The following is a 17,920-nucleotide window of genomic DNA, read 5'->3' on the forward strand; positions in this document are numbered from 1 at the left end:
CCACTTTTAGAGTGCATTGATGACAGATATGCAAATATCGTATAACGGTTTGGGGGCCAACACTAACTAGTAAATAGCAGGCCATGACTTAGCCCCTTTTCCTCGCGGGACAACGAACGGAAAAGCACGCGCGATTAGACAGCACACCCCGTGATAGCTCGTTCCGCAGAACTGGGCCGCACATTTGGCGATCATGCCAGGTTGTTCCTGGTTGGAAATTGTTGTTTTGTAAGTATCCTGTGGGCGTGATTGGGACATTTTTCATCGATTTCCACTTGTAATGTCGAAGACGCTCTGGAAGAGCGTCGGATTGAATGATTTGCTCATCGGTTTCGATTTATGATGTCGAAGACGCTATGGAAGAGCGTCGGATTGATAGATTTGCTCATCGGTTTCGACTTGTAGTGTCGAAGACGCTCTGGAAGAGCGTCGGAATAAATGATTTACTCATCGGTTTCGGCTTGTGACTGAAGGCTGTGGCTGAAGACGATCTGGAAGAGCGTCGGATTGATAAATTTGCTCATCGGTTTCGACTTGTAGTGTCGAAGACGCTCTGGAAGAGCGTCGAATTAAATGATTTGCACATCGGTTTCGACTTGTGATGTCGAAGACGCTCTGGAAGAGCGTCGGATTGAATGATTTGCTCATCGGTTTCGACTTATGATGTCGAAGACGCTATGGAAGAGCGTCGGATTGATAGATTTGCTCATCGGTTTCGACTTGTAGTGTCGAAGACGCTCTGGAAGAGCGTCGGAATAAATGATTTACTCATCGGTTTCGGCTTGTGATGTCGAAGACGCTCTGGAAGAGCGTCGGATTGATAAATTTGCTCATCGGTTTCGACTTGTAGTGACGAAGACGCTCTGGAAGAGCGTCGAATTAAATGATTTGCACATCGGTTTAGACCTGTGATGTCGAAGACGCTCTGGAAAAGCGTCGGATTGAATGATTTGGACATCGGTTTAGACTTCTGATGTCGAAGACGCTGGATTGACAAATGTGTTGTTTCTCAACGGTTTTTACTTAAAAAAAAAGTTGAAGGCATAAATGATTTGTTTTCTCATCGGTTTCGCTATGTGATGTGGAAGCTGCTGTGGTAGAGCACTGGATTGAATGTTTTGACTTGTGACGTCACAGACGCTCTGGAAAAACGCCGAAAAAAAAAGTTATTTGTTTTCTTATTGGTTTGACTTAAACGAGTTAAAATGTCGAAAGAATTCTGGAGTAGTGCCGAAGCAAATGATTCGTTTTCTCATCGGTTTCCACTTGTAATATTGAAGGTGCCAGATTGAATGATTTGTTGTTCTTATCGGTTTCGACTAAACGTGATTTTTTTTTCGGAATAAATGATTTGTTTTCGTATCGGTTTTCTGCTTGTGTCTTCGACAACATTCTGCAAGAGTATCGGATTGTTGCAGCTTTTGATGGTGAAGGTGGTGTAAAAGAGTGGCGGATTGTTCGCATCAAAGCAACGTTAATGCGGATCAGCAGAACACAACTATTCAAATTTGAATTTCGGAGGTGTTGTGTGAGAGTACCGGACTTATTGGCTTGAGCTTGAAGGGCATAGTATGTTTGGCGAACCACCGATATTGTTTTGATTTTCCCATTGGAAGGCCATCAAATTGTATTGGATATAGACTGCCGGATCGAGTTCTATTGGTTTTGAATTGCAATGCTGAAAATATTTGCAAAAAAAAATTAGAAGGAATACAGCTGGAGGATCATGAATCTGAAATAGTTGACATTTTCAGAATGTTAAAAAAAGCTGGATTAATTTGTTTAGTAAATACGTATTTGCGTATTTGTATGTGGACTCTGAATTGAAATATTGAGCTTGGATTGTTTTTGGTATAGGTTTTTTAATTGGAAGAACAAAATACATAACCATGCAATGGCAGGCATAAATAAAACTTTCAATTAATTACTGTGGAAATGCTAAAGAACACATAAATAGTAAACCGAGAACTAGTTATAATGCAGAGCCATGGAAGATGAGGAGAATGAGAAAAAACTTGATCATTTTATATGAATGTTTGATTTTAGTATTCCAATATAAAAACGTTCCAATGTTGGTCTGGGAATAAAACTTTGTTCATGGAATAGGAATATTGGATTTGCTTTTCGGGTTCATACATTGGATTTGAGTATCAGATTGGAAAATCATATTGAAATATTTGAATTAGGATGATTTTGAATATAGGAATTGAGTACGGATATTGGATACTGGATTGTAAAATTAGAAACAAAATGTTTATGAAAATCCTAAGTCAATGTTTTTTTTTCTCTTTTTTAGTGAGAGAAGAAGGGGAATGTGAGGGTGAGATATATTAAGAGTTGGGCAATCCACTTTTAGAGTGCATTGATGACAGATATGCAAATATCGTATAACGGTTTGGTGGCCAACACTAACTAGTAAATAGCAGGCCATGACTTAGCCCCTTTTCCTCGCGGGACAACGAACGGAAAAGCACGCGCGATTAGACAGCACACCCCGTGATAGCTCGTTCCGCAGAACTGGGCCGCACAATGGCGAGCATAGAAAAGCTTTCAACTAATAACTGTGAAGAAGCTAATAGAAGTTGAAAAGCAAGCCAAGTTACAGTTGGAATGTAGAGCCAATGAAGAAGAAGAAGAAAATAAAGGAATTTTGCACGGTTTAACTAGAGGAATTTTAAACAACGGGTTTGGTGGTCATATGGCTACCGCTTCTGCCTCATACGCAGGAGGTCGTGGGTTCAATCCCAGGCCCGTTACATTCTCCTACTTTGTATCTTTTCATATATTTCTCATGTTCTAGCAATCGCTAGAACTGGAAATGGGCTTTCATACCATTTCTATCTTCTATCCCCCTATAACTAAAACTTGATTAGTTCTAGCAGGTAACTGTTAGAATTCGAAATGAGCGAAAAAAAAGTTCGTTTCGGCATCGAATTAGAATACTAACCATCCTTTCATTACTATCACATTGGCAACCCGTTAACCAAGACGAACCTCTGCCATAAAACCCCTTACCCCCAGATTCCAATAAAATTCCACAGGAACTCGTGGCCAGTGCAGAGATGTTCTCGGCTTGCAGTGAGCGAATAACTGCATCATCAATTCCTTCCCATCCCCGATGACCGTGAGGACGTGGCCAGCGCCGTTATCGACCTTCCAAAATACTAGAGCTCTCGGACTGTGCACATTGAGGTTGGAGTGCAAATCCCATGCTTCCACCCATTGGTTCCCTGTGCAATTGCGATTGTTCTGGTCGATCACGGAGTAGCAACTACGAAATGCACGGTCATCATGCCAAAAATGCCAAATGCCAAAAAAAAATTAACTAGAGGAATTTTAAAGAATTTCCTTAAATCTCTTCTTACATTTTTTGAAAAATTTCCTGGAGGAACTTTTGAAGGAATTTATGTAGAAACTTATAAAAAAAATTTCGAAGAAAACTGTGAGGATGAGATAATTTACAAATTGGGTAATCCACTTCCAGTGTGTATTGATCGTTGGTCATCATCGATTATTGAATAGCAAGCCATGATTTTTCCTCATTCCTCGTCGTGCATCCATCGAGATTGCACGCCACATTAGACAGCAGAATCAGGCTACACATTTGGCGCTCCTGCCTGGTTGTTCCTGAATTAAATATATTGTTCTGAAAGTAGTTAGTTGGAAAGTGAGAAAGCGGATTCAACTTACGGTGCGATAAAGCTCTGGAAGAGTGCCGGAATAAATTATTTGTTTTTCATCGGTTTCAGTGCTCTGTAAGATCGCCGGATGTACGATCTGTCCATGAAACTTGCTATTCAAGGAATACCAGATCATCTTCGATATCTTTCCATTCCCTATATTTTTTTCTGAAAAATATGAACATAGCAAATGTAACAAAAGATATTTTACTGATGGTTCTCGCATCAACGGATCCACTGGCTTTGGTGTTTTCAACGAAAATTCGACAATCTTCCGAAAATTCAAAGCACCGTGCTCGGTTTATGTTGCTGAGCTAGCAGCAATTAACTTCGCTTTGGGGATTATTCCCGATCAGCCCATAGACAATTATTTCATCTTCTCGGATAGTCTTAGATCTATCGAGGCACTCCGGTCGATGAAACCAGTTAAGCACGCAACTCACTTTCTTACAAACTTAAGCGAGCAGATGCGTGATTTAGTCGAAAGATCATTCAAGATTACCTATGTATGGGTCCCATCCCATTGCCTAATCTATGGCAATGAGAAGGCGGACTCGCTGGCAAAGGTGGGCGTACAGGAAGGTGAAGTTTATAATAGACAAATATTTTTGCATACTTATTCCTACACTTTGTTTACATTTTCTAACACTGAACTCAAGTCAAACACTGATCTCGGAATGCAATCATGGATAGACCTTACCAGGCTCTAGAATATCAATCAGAAAATCAAAATCAGAAAAATGAAATTATAAACTCTTTGCCTTCTTATTCTTACTCTTTGCTTACATTTTCTAGCACTGAAATCAAGTCAAACACTGATCTCGGAATGCAGCCATGCAGAGCTTACTAGGCTCTAGAACATAAACCTTGCATGAAAATCAGAGAAAAAAGTCATAAACAACATTCTACGCAACTCTTTGCTTACTTATTCTCACTCTTTGTTTACGTTTTCTAACACAGAACTCAAGTCAAACACTGATCTTGGAATGCAGTCATGGATAGAGCTTACCAGGCTCTAGAACATCAATCTTGCATCAAAATCAGAAAGAAAAAAATTAACATTCTACGCAACTCTTTGCTTACTTATTCTCACTCTTTGTTTACATGTTCTTACTCTGAATTCAAGTCAACCGCTGATCTCAAACATGCCATTATGGAAAAAGCTAACCAAGGTCAGAGATATCCTCTCGAGGGAATGATTGTTTACCCTATCAGGGATACCCTCTCGTGGAAATAATTATTTACCTTATCAGGGATACCGTCAGGGGAATTATTGTTTACCCTCTCGGGGGAATTCTTGTGTACCCTCTAAGGGGAATAATTGTTTACCCTATCAGGAATACCCTCTCAGGGGAATAATTGTTTACCTTATCTGGGATACCGTCAGGGGAATTATTGTTTACCCTTTTGGGGGAATTTTTGTGTACCCTCTCAGGGGAATGATTGTTTACCCTATCAGGAATACCCTCTCGGGGGAATTATTGTTTACCCTCTCGGGGGAATGATTGTTTACCCTATCAGGGATACCCTCTCGGGGGAATGCTTGTGTACCCTTCAGGGGAATGATTGTTTACCCTATCAGGAATACCCTCTCGTGGAAATAATTATTTACCTTATCAGGGATACCCTATCAGGGGAATTATTGTTTACCCTCTCGGGGGAATTCTTGTATACTCTCTCAGGGGGATCATTGTTTACCCTATCAGGGATACCCTCTCGGGGGAATTATTGTTTACCCTCTCGGGGGAATGATTGTTTACCCTATCAGGGATACCCTCTCGGGGGAATTCGTGTGTACCCTCGCAGGGAAATGATTGTTTACCCTATCAGATACCGTCTCCAAAAATAATTTGATTAACAAAGTTAAAATAATTCTGTTTCACCAACATCGTATAATAATTTTCACATTTTGTCGAATGTAATAAAATTTTGTTTTCAAATTTTCTCACAATTTTCAGTATCTTCTTCTTCTTCTTCTTCTTCTTCTTATTGGCATTACATTCCTCACTGGGATCTTGGCGCCTCGCAGCTTAGTGTTCATTAAGCACTTCCACAGTTATAACCTGCGTGGTTTCTTAGCCAAGTTACCATTTTGCATTCGCCTATCATAAGGCTAACACGATGATACACGATGATAATGCCCAGGGAAGTCGAGACAATTTCCAATCCGAAAATTGCCTAGACCGGTACCGGGAATCGAACCAAGCCACCCTCAGCATGGTCTTGCTTTGTAGCCGCGCGTCTTACCGCACGGCTAAGGAGGGGCCAGTATCACAGTATCACAGAACGCAAATCCCAAGCCTACACAGTAAAAAATGTTTGAGCTCGAGCTAAACTGTAACACACTATTCTTGCTAGCAATAGACCGTGTTGGTACTGAGATTTAAACTAAAAGCTGAACTGTTTCATATTTGTGGAAAATTTAATAATTATTCTGCTCATAAGTAAAGAAATGACAGATTTCTTCAAATGAGCAAACAATGAAGAGCTGAGCAGAATGAATACGTTTGCGTGCGTTTTGACAGTTTTACCATGGAGAAACTGTCAAAACGTACGCAAACGTATCCATTCTGCTCAGCTCTTGAATCCTGTTTTGAGCCAAGATTATAAAGGATACAAATGTAAGTACACAGTTACAATAAAAATTGTTGAACTGAAAAGCTGAACTGTTTCATATTTGTGGAAAAAAATATTCTGCTCATAATTAAAGAAATGACAGATTTTTTCAAATGAGCAAACAATGAATCCTATTTTGAGTCAAGATTATAAAGGATACAAATGTAAGTACACAGTTACAATAAAAATTGTTCGTTTGTCATTCAAATTAAAAGAAAATTCCTAGATTCCTTAATGAATTCCTTGGAGAAATCTTCCGGAAAAGACACCTCCAAGCGTGGTTCGAAAGTCTCCTAAGGATTTATGAAAAATTAAAAAGTTAACGCTTACGTTGAACGTTAGCGCCACAGAATTCTACTATCTAAAACTTTTCGCTAATCAATTGCAATGTGTTTGCTATCTAAACTGGAACTTTTTCAACCAGAACGATCTAAAAATAGATAAAGTATATTAATATGATTGAATTGGTTCGATCTTCATTTTTTCACATTATTATAAACTTAGGTTAGGAATGATCTTTTGCCTTTCTCCTACAAAAAAGTTGTACCGAAAGGCTTTTATTTCACTCCATAACGATCTTTTTATAGAAGGCTTGTAGACCAATAGTTTTTGAACCAATCGACTTAGCTTAAACCAATCGAGCAAATGCCTGCTCGTTCACGTGTGTGTACAAATTATAAGAAAAATTGTAACCGACTTTTCATATGGTATTCCTTAGCCGTCTTTCTCGCAACCAGTTGCTTTCAGAAGGTGGTAAAGCCTTGTAGATCCTCATTGAATTTAATTACGATCAGCCATTGCGTTTAAAAGCTATTAAGAAAATGTGCTGGAACAAAAAAGTTCGTGTTCTGATTTAATCTGAGTTTTTTACATTGAAACAATTGAATAAATTATATTATTTGGAATGATCATTGGATAATCGAGAATTGAACGATTCTTTAAAATTTGATGCAATGCCGAGCCGAGATTGAGAACATCTGACCAATCACAACGAGCATCGTGGCGAAGTTGGTACAAGGGTGCAAAATCCCAACAACGACCAGGAGGGCCGTACCAATCCCATCTGGCTGCCACTGACTGCAAGTGAAGACGACGACGGTTGTACCGCACATTGCTCATGGCGGAGAAAGGAGATGTTTCACGTCGAAAGACAAAGCACAGAAGCAAGCAAAATAGAGAAACGGGTGCCGGCTACCGAATACCGACGCTACGCTCTGTCATCCAATTTTCCACTTCCTCAAATTTCCCAGCCCCCCTCTTGCGCTGTCTTCGTCCGATCCACAAGCTGAACCGTTCCGAGGAAGAGTGGTTTCTTTCTGTACGAACCAGCAACCTCGCGCTTCAACGAGTTTAAAATTCAAAAACCAAACAACAAACACCGCTCCGCATTTCTTCCGCCGCCGCGTCGCACCATAACCGTGCGTCAACGATCCGTTCCTTTGCCGCGCTCACCCCGCTGACGGACTGGTTGGTGATGGCGATGATCCCACCGCGGCGTAGCAACGCGACCAAACGAAAGGAGTCAAGTGTGATTTACGCAGCCAAGAGTAAAAATTTATGTTTAATGATCGCGTGACTGCCGTCCGTGTACCGTACACAAGCGGCCCAAAGACAACCAAGCGGCGGACCGGCAAACCGAACCCACGACGTTGATGACGGAGACGACGAGCGGAGGAACCACTTTGGATGAATCGGAATCACACCACTTACTTCAGCGCACGGAGGCCGGCTTCAGCGGGAGTGCCGGAGTAGTGTGGCGGCCACTTGAGAAGGATGCTGCACGGTGGGAGGGTATGCGGGAAAATTGAAGGAGGTTGTTAGTTAACTTTGGCCTGTAGGCGGTTGTAGTATTATTTGCTGCGCCATCGTTGTCCTACTGTCCCATTCCGCGGACGACGACGACGACGCCTGCCCTTCCTCACCCATTTGTTACGATGAGTTTGAAACTTCGTGCTGGAGCTGTCAGAGTCTCGTGTTTCGCTTGTATTTTTTGTTAATTCGTTAAAATCAGTCCCCATCCTGGGGGAGGTTTAAATGAGTGGATTGGGAATTCAGTTGAGAAGTTCGTTAATCATCAAACTTGTTGGGAATGTCATGCTGATTAGGCTGAATAAATTAAAATAATTGCTAGGAATTCTGAGGTTAGTTAATGTTGAGGAATACCTTTTGCATGGGTAACTCTTGGTAATTAACCTAACATACATATTAATGTATTTTGTTTGATCAGTGGAAAGAGTTAATCTCAAAGAAGATTCCGCAGCTAAATCGGGGAACGTCATACTCTGTACACCATTGAAATACTACGAAAATCGGTTGTGGCCGGAGCGAAGAAGGAAAACGATCTGTTGATCCCTGAAACTGGGCATTATCGTTCCTGAGATGGAAGCCACATAATGGTTCTTCCAATCCTGACTGACGATTCTCTTAATCCAGGAGGACCGAAGTGGTGACCGGCCACTGCCAGATTGTTCGATGTTACGTTCCTAAACCCCACAATGCCCCTGGATCCGTCGGTGTAGCGATGTTCGTGGTTCCTGTACTTTGTATTAAACGACTCAGCAACCGACCTTCGGAGAGCCTCACGTTTTGCGATGAAGTGTATTATATTTGCTATGGAGGAAGCTCAGCTCCTTGCTCCATACCACTGGCGGAAGATTGACGCCAACCACCGCGCGCTTATCCGGTTCCCTTCAATAAGGAAAGGGATCCTGTGATATCTGGCAGTATAAGGGGCGAAGGAAGTGGCCCTGCAGCATCTTTTGTCATCATGTATGTGGTGACAAAATGGGAAAGTGCCTGCCGCAGCGCAAGTAGACTCGGCAGATGTGAAGGGTAGGACACCGGAAGCGATTCGGACATAGCTGATGAAGGTCGGAGGTAGGAAATTGCGGTATTCAATGCAGGTGAGCTCTAGGCAATACAGTAGCCGCCTGTCTATGAGCTTTGAAAGCGTTTGGAACAGGTTTAACCTGGTACGACAGTTGACTTTGGAAGTAAGGCCAAAAGGTTAGGCCGTGATCGATGAGAACGCCAAGTACATTTACAATTTTGTGGCTGGACAAGAGGTGTTCCTCCAATTCGATGCGCTGTCCTGACGATTGAAGCCTTCATCAACGAATGTACGCCTTTATCATGCAAAACCTTAGCGAGGTGACCCAACGGAGGACGACACTTACAGTGGACTGTGCGAGTATGTCCGGGTATGTCTCCGACGACGACATCCAATAAAATGCCGTTGGCGTAAGTGAACCAGGTACAGAAGGACTTTACGAGCGTGGGTGGAATGAGCAGTGAGTTCTGTGGAGTTTGAGTAAAATGCCTTCAGCGTGTTATAATAGATTCACAGCATGCATAATCCCATTTTTGAGAATCATCGAAAAATAATCTATTGAATTCCAAAAAATATCTGATATTGGATACGAGAAAGCACAATAAAATTATTGTCGCGCTCTTCTTAAACGCTCAACTCTTCGCGGTGATAACGCGCAAGCAAAAGATTGCGCAGCAGCGCGCCCATAAGCTTTTACACAGGGTGTGAGTCTGTGCTGTTTAATTTAAAAAGCCGCCGAATGGGGTTGCCATAGTTAAATAGCCGCCGTGTGTAAAATAAATGGGCGCGCTCCAGCGCAATTCAACGGAGGCTGATTGAGATGATCACGATCTGAGTGTTTATCTTGGGATGCATAATAGCTAATTAATTTTAGCGGAAATATCTCACCGTAATGCTACGTTTTGAAAGTGCAAGTGAATTGACTTACTGTCCGTTCAAGTGAGTTGAACGAAGGTGTTTGGACGCGTTTAATCCAAGCGACTTGTTCAATTCACTTTCCATGTCAAAACGTAACATAATAATCATACCCATTATGATAAGCGCAACATAACAAAACGCAATCGGAGAGATACATATTCATTTAATTCAAATTAATGGTGGGCAGCGAAAATTTTCAATTCATAATAGGGAAAATGTTAATAAAACAATATGTTGAAACGCAGGTGTTAAGTTCCAGTAGGAATTTAGGACACCGAAGAGGAAGAAGAATGATGCATTGGAATAATATCGATAATATTCATAAAGAATTAATCAATCGGCGAGCAGCAAGCCATGATTTTGCCTCTTCCAGTCAGACCTCCGCGGTGTGCACACGCATCCACGGGCAGTCGCCGTCTTAACTTCGTTCCGGCCATTTAGGGCAACACATTTTGGCGATCCTGCCAGTCGATTTTTTGGATCCTATCGCTGATTTCATGAGGTGAGTTGAATTCAAGTGGTAAAATTGTGACGAGTGATATATTTCAGTTTGCAAAACCGTCGGAAAATGGTTTGTGGTTTGCAAAATCACAAGACGCGTCTCGAAGACCGTCGGAAAATGGTTTGTGGTTTGCAAAATCACAAGACGCGTCTCGAAGACCGTCGGAAAATGGTTTGTGGTTTGAAGAATATTAAAGCCTCGCCTGGAAGACCGTAAGAAATTGGTTTGTGGTTTGCAAAATTACAATGCGCATCTGGAAGATCGGTGGAAATGGTTTGTGGTTTAGAAAACTATAAGGCGTGTCTGAAAGGTGGCCGAAAAAATGTATTGTAGTTTGTGAAACTACAAGGTGAGTATGGAAGACCAACGGAAAATGGTTTACGATCTAGAAAATTTCAAAGTCCTGCGAGCATTGATTTTGATTAAAACAAATTTAGATTACATGAAGCCACTTGGCAACGTACATGAGACGCTACAGACAACGCTACAATCTTCCCAGCTACCTGGTGAAAATCATCAACAATTACCTGTCGGCAAGGACATTCCGGGTCTCAATCAGCGGAGCGAGTTCCAATGCGCACAACATCGTCGCAGGCGTTCCCCAGGGCAGTATCCTCGGGCCCCTGCTTTTCAATCTGTTCACCTCCGACATGCCAGAACCTCCAGAAGGCGGCATTCTGTCTCTGTTCGCAGATGACACATCCATCGTCTACAACGGTAGAGTGATCAGAGCGCTAGTGGCAAAACTCCAACGAGGCCTGGATGCCCTGACAGAGTACCTCACCAGCTGGAAGATCTGTATCAACGCGGCGAAGACCCAGGTCATCATTTTCCCCACTCCAAATCCCTAAACTTGTTCCGCCTGGGGACTGTAAAATCATCCTCAATGGCACGACTGTGGAATGGGCCAATGAGGCCGACTACCTTGGCTTGACCCTCGACAGCAAGCTTATTTTCAGGCAGCAGGTTGACAAAACGGTGACAAAGTGTAACGTCTTGTTGAAACTACTGTACCCTTTGATCAACCGCCGGTCGTCATTGTCCCTGACAAATAAGCTTGCTGTCTACAAGCAAATCATCCTCCCTGTGATCGAATATGGCATGCCGGTCTGGGAGAGCTGCGCTAAAACCCACCACCTCAAACTTCAACGGGTCCAAAACAAATTCCTGAGGATGATCCTCAACACCCCTCCCAGGACAAGAACATCCGAGGTCCACCGTCTGGCCGGAATAAAAACCTTACATGAACGCTTTGGTGAGTGTAAAGAAAAGTTTAGGGTCCGTTGCTTGCATTCGGATCAGGCTCCAATTAGGGCGCTAGTTCCAATCTAGGTTATCAAATTTCTTATTGTAAATATTAGTGTACATAGTAGTTAGGTTATCAAATTTTAAAAAACACACCAGCGCCTCCTAAAGGCCGTCATATTAACAGTATATCATATAAACACTTAAATAACAATGTAAACATAAAAATTTAAAATTGAAGTTGGAGGGCCAAGCCGGCCGAGCACTGTACATGTAAAAAATAATTGTAGAACAGAAAATGAAACAATAAAGAAGAATTTTACTACTACTACGTACATGAGACTACCAATCGAGCTATTGTATAACGAAATCTGAGAGAAATGGAGAAATATTTAATGCTGTACTGTTGGAAACTGTTCGGAAAGACAAATCGGGACTGATTTGCGATTTGGGCGTAACTTATTCTGTAAACAAACATTTCTTCATGGATTCCGGAGAATGCAAGCGTTTTTATCCTAAACTAATTCCCTTATCTTGTAGAGGAAAGCTTAATCTGTCGGATCCATACCGTGGTTTCCTCATGAAATGCTTGTTTTAGCAGGAATTGGCCTTCCAATGTTTGTTTACAAAATAAGTTACGCCCAAATCGCAAAGCGGTCCCGAAATATATTATCTAGAAATTTATCTTGGAATGTACTGACTCAGTAGCCATAGCGGGATTACCTGTAGGAGCAGATATCTTGGAATTTGAAAAATTAATAAGGTTGCCGGATTTTACAAAGCTATTCGGAAGTTCGAATTTATTATGGGTAAGATTAGTTTTGAGTTATTGGCTAGCAATAAGGACACGGCAGGTATTTCCGTCCATCGTCGTAGGGACTAAAACCAACGAAGGCAACGTACATTTGCTAGAACTCCACTATAGCAGAACGTTTCTCCTGAGCTTACGATTTTGTACGTATGAGTTTTACAAAAAAGCGTCTCTTTTATTGATTTTCGAGACTATGACGAACAGACGAAAATACCTGCCGTGTCCCTACTAGTTGATGGCAAATGTTTGATGGTGTACCGTACGCGAAACTAAAAGTTGGATTAAATGTACGGATTTGGAATAGATTTGAATTGGATTGATTTGGATTGGATTTGGATTGGATTGGGATTGGATTTGGATTGGATTTGGATTGGATTTGGATTGATTTGGATTGATTTGGATTGATTTGGATTGATTTGGATTGGATTTGGATTGATTTGATTGATTTGGATTGATTTGGATTGATTTGGATTGATTTGGATTGATTTGGATTGATTTGGATTGATTTGGATTGGATTTGGATTGGATTTGGAATGGATTTGGATTGATTTGGATTGGTTTGATTGGTTTGGATTGATTTGGATTGATTTGGATTGATTTGGATTGATTTGGATTGGTTTGATTGGTTTGATTGGTTTGGATTGATTTGGATTGGATTTGGATTGGTTTGGATTGATTTGGATTGATTTGATTGGTTTGGATTGGTTTGGATTGATTTGGATTGGTTTGGATTGATTTGGATTGGATTTGGATTGATTTGGATTGGTTTGGATTGATTTGATTGATTTGGATTGGATTTGGATTGATTTGGATTGATTTGGATTGGTTTGGATTGGATTTGGATTGATTTGGATTGATTTGATTGGTTTGGATTGATTTGGATTGATTTGGATTTGATTGATTTGGATTGGATTTGGATTGATTGGTTTGGTTTGATTTGATTGATTTGGATTGATTTGGATTGATTTGGGTTGGATTTGGATTGGATTTGGATTGGATTTGGATTGGATTTGGATTGGTTTTGGATTGGATTTGGATTGGATTTGGATTGGATTTGGATTGGATTTGGGTTGGATTTGGATTGGATTTGGATTGGATTTGGATTGGATTTGGATTGGATTGGATTTGGATTTGATTCCAGTTTCCCCGAACGTTTAGGGTCCCCAGGTCCGATTCCACCGCGTGCAGCCAGCATGTTCGTGGCCTTCCACGGATTCGCCGGCCTCTATCTGGTTCTCTGTTGAAAATTGGTTTTGCTATTCTTTCTTCCAACATTCGCACTAAGTGTCCAGCCCATGAAGTATGCCGTATTATATTCTTGATACAGCTCATGATTCATGCGTCTGGGCCACACACCATTTTCTAGTTTCCCTCCGAGTATTGTACGCAGCACTTTTCGCTCGGAAACCCCGAAAGCTCATGTCCATAAAGGGCGACTGGTAGAATCAAAGTTTTGTATAGAGCAAATTTCGTTTCCGTCTGCATGTTGCAGGGCCTAAGCTGGTTACGTAATCCGTAAAAGGCCCTATTCGCAGCAATACGTCTTTTCACTTCACGGGAAACGTCATTGTCACATGTCACAAGCGTTCCAAGGTAAACAAATTCTTCAACAACTTCAAACACATCCCCATCAAGTACTACTTCTGCACCAACACCACTAGGTCTTCCCCTATCTCTACCTGCCACCATATACTTTGTCTTGGTAGAGTTAATGGTTAAGCCTATCCTCACCGTCCCCCTCTTCAGTGGGACAAAAGCCTCCACTACTGCTCTGCGATCGATTCCAATAAGGTCGATGTCGTCCGCAAAACACAGGAGCATATGCGACCGTGTGATGATAGTGCCGTTCCTCTGCACGCCAGATCTTCTAATAGCGCCTTCGAGTGCAATGTTGAACAATAAATTCGAAAGTGCATCACCCTGCTTCAATCCAGGTCACAAACGAGGTTGACACTTCGTCCGCAATCCGAATAGTTGATTTCGAGCCATCCAGCGTTGCACGTATCAGTCTAATCAATTTCACCGGATTTCTCTTCACTGAATCGTACGCTACTTTCAATTCAATGAACAGATGGTTAGTCTGCAAGTTGTACTCCCGGAATTTATCAAGGATCATCCGCAGGCTAAACATCTAATCCGTCGTTACCCGGTTGCAAAGATTATAATCAAAAGACTTATCCTACTATGATGTTTGCCAAAAAATCAAATGCTTACAGATATCTAAATAAAGAATTAAAAAAATGCTTACAGTCCAGCTCACAGCATACCACGGGGTTGATTTTGCCGGACTCGAAACAAAACTTAATGTAAACAAAAATATTTTGAGGGAGCGACAAAAAAAATAAATATTTTGAGGATTTTCAAATCCGAGTGTTTTTTTTTTCAATTTTATTATTTGTTTTTTATTATCCTCCCTCCTCCTTGACCTTTCGGAGACCAGTAGGACATAATTTTGACTAAATCTTTGTAACGGCCTTATTAACAATCGAACGAAAATTCAAAAACCAATCATATTTTCAGCAATTCAAGTAATCATCTTCGAGTGGTTTTATTAATGATTATTAAAACGTAATAAAATAAATTTGCCACTAAAAGGGTAGCGTTCATAAATGTGGAAAGAAGGCAAGATTGGAAACCTTTCCCACCTTCTCAGAAGATGTTGAATATCGCTATGCTTTTTCTTCAATTATTACATATTTGAAAACGTAAGCGAGCAATGGATGCCCAATATGAGCAACCTATTTATACGATGGGGTTTTGGTGAACTGCTGAATTGAAAATGAATGGTGCTAATTGTTGATTTAATAATTTCCAATGAATATAGCCCAACAAACATTGGCAGCTGATGGAGCGCTTATGCAAACAAAAAGTCTTCTGCAGATGGAAAACTAGCTTATTCGGCTAAAATTGTTTGTAGGGAGCGATTAATTCAAGATACCTGTTAGTCTTCTATTGCATTTCAAATAATAGGGAAAGATACCTATTTAGTAGCCAAGCCAAGGACTTCCCCGAACTGCTCTCTGGGTGGAAGAACAGCCTAAGTAAAAGAGGAAGAAAATGTAATTACCACAAAAAAACGAAGATCACATGACACAAAACGACGAAGATAATGAAACCGCGCCACTCAGCAAGATGACACCAACGAACGATGAAGACAGCGAAAACGAACTAGAAGCAAACAATAATACGAAAATTAAATAAAAGGGGTGAGAACGCCGAAAAAAATTATAGCAATTCACCCAACAACAAAACAGGATCGGCAACGAAACGCGACGACGGTCGGCCCAGGGAGCCGGACGGGAAGCCCATCCAGGAAGAAGACCTACATTAAAGCGAGAAGGACCCTTGGAGCTGCGCTGGAGTGCATCTCCTAAACGGGGTTGAGGATGAGGACTTCTTGTCGCTTGACGAAGAGTAGGGAGGGAGCGTAGAATTTTGCGATATGTACTGTGAAGCTCGCAACTCATCGGAATGGTGGGGGAGGGTAGAAGAAAACGGTTCCAAAGAACAGCTTGAAAACATCCATGCCATGTCTATGGCAGCCGATAAACGAGAGGCTGTTAGACTGGTTATGTGGGCACTATTCCAATCGTGCTAATTTTGCGTTGAGAACAACCGGAACAATCCTCAACAAACAATTTTAGCTGAATAAGCTAGTCTTTTTTAGCCAAAGAAGACTGTTTTTCTTGACTAATTCTTGACTAATTCCTAAACCATTTTTTTTTTACAAATATTACTAATCAACGTAACTTCATAGTAGTGTGATACAATATTTATCAATTATCAACTTGATTACATTTCGGTAGGCAAGTCTAATCTCTTTCCTACACTTCTCACAATTGAATCAGTCTAAATAATTGCGCTGCATCGTTGCACGCAAGAGCTAAAGGTTCGCAAGGAACAACAACAACAACAAAAAACTGTGAAAACGCTGCGAAAAAGCTGAGTCTTGCCATCATAAGATGGTCCTTTTGGAATCTACACAGTGTGAAGGACCACAAGGCGGCCGGCATGCTAAGAAGGAACAAACCTCTTAAAAGCTGTACAGCACATTCATCGGCAAACACGCGATCCGCCTGGCCGGGAGACTGTCGACGATGGCCACGACTGGAAAACACGAGACACAGAGGCAAAGAAGCTCTGTGTCTGCCGCCGTGACCTGCAGACTCCGTCAGAATACTACTGCGAAGACAACTCAGCACCGTAAGAGAGAGATAATTTCTTGTTTAATTTATGTATATATCATTTTGATTATTATAAACTTTATTTTTTCTTTCTTTGCGCGTTGCTTTCGTACTTCAGCTTCTTCGAGGGGCGTTCTCGGGATCTTGTAGTGACGACTGGACACGAGAGCGCTGATGGCGTTTTTTACACGCCAGCGAATTGTGACACAGTGGCGAATTTTCGAATGTAAACCGGAAACATTAGAAACGTAGATTAATGGTTTCACACATGATAATTGACATGTGATAATCGAGTCGGCAGTGGCCAGTTAAGGCTTTCAATAAAAACACTCTGATTGAGGACGTGACTCCAATATTGTTTGAGAAGTAGCGTATGTGCTAATTCAACACTCACGTACAGGAACAACTGGTTATAGGCCAAAGAAGCCTTAAGATGTGTTAGTGTGTTAGGCAAAACATCTTCGGCCAATACAGTTCAACAAAGAAATAGTCAGATATTTATCAAAAATGCACTTCAGGAACTGAAACATTGGTTTCAATTTTAGCTCGAAGTGGAGGTCTCATGTCTATTGTCTATAAGAACTCTATTTTCGGTCCGATCCTATTTTGAAGCTTTAAATGATTGAACCTCTAAATGATCATGTTGTGTTGTATGAAAGACGTTTTTCTAATAGCTGTGGAACGATAACTTGCAGGAAAATTGATGCTTATTGCCAAAATCACAATAGCATTGACAAAATTTGATCCCATTAAGGTCATTCCTGACAGAATCCCAGTTTCAAAGTGCTCGCGTTTTCGGGGGCACACCTTTCGATACGGAAGCAACGCACAACTGTCATTTTTATTTTTTCACGCATGCTGCGACGCAGCAAGGTGTAGTAATACGGGCGGTGGATTTAAAGAAGGGAAATTTAATAAATTAAGATAATGTAATTAGAAAACCAATAAACCGTTTTGTGCTTAATTAATTTGCACCCATTGAATGAGTAATCCGTTTTCTTTAACAATCTTGTTCGCTTGCATCGAAAAAAATCGCCTTGTAACGGCATTGCGCAACACTCTTCAAATGGGCGGAGCCTAACATACTCAATTATTGATATAAAACCAAGAGTATCACCATTCTGCGACATTCAC

Source organism: Armigeres subalbatus, chromosome 3, assembly GCF_024139115.2.
Source record: "Armigeres subalbatus isolate Guangzhou_Male chromosome 3, GZ_Asu_2, whole genome shotgun sequence".
Lineage (NCBI taxonomy): Eukaryota > Metazoa > Arthropoda > Insecta > Diptera > Culicidae > Armigeres > Armigeres subalbatus.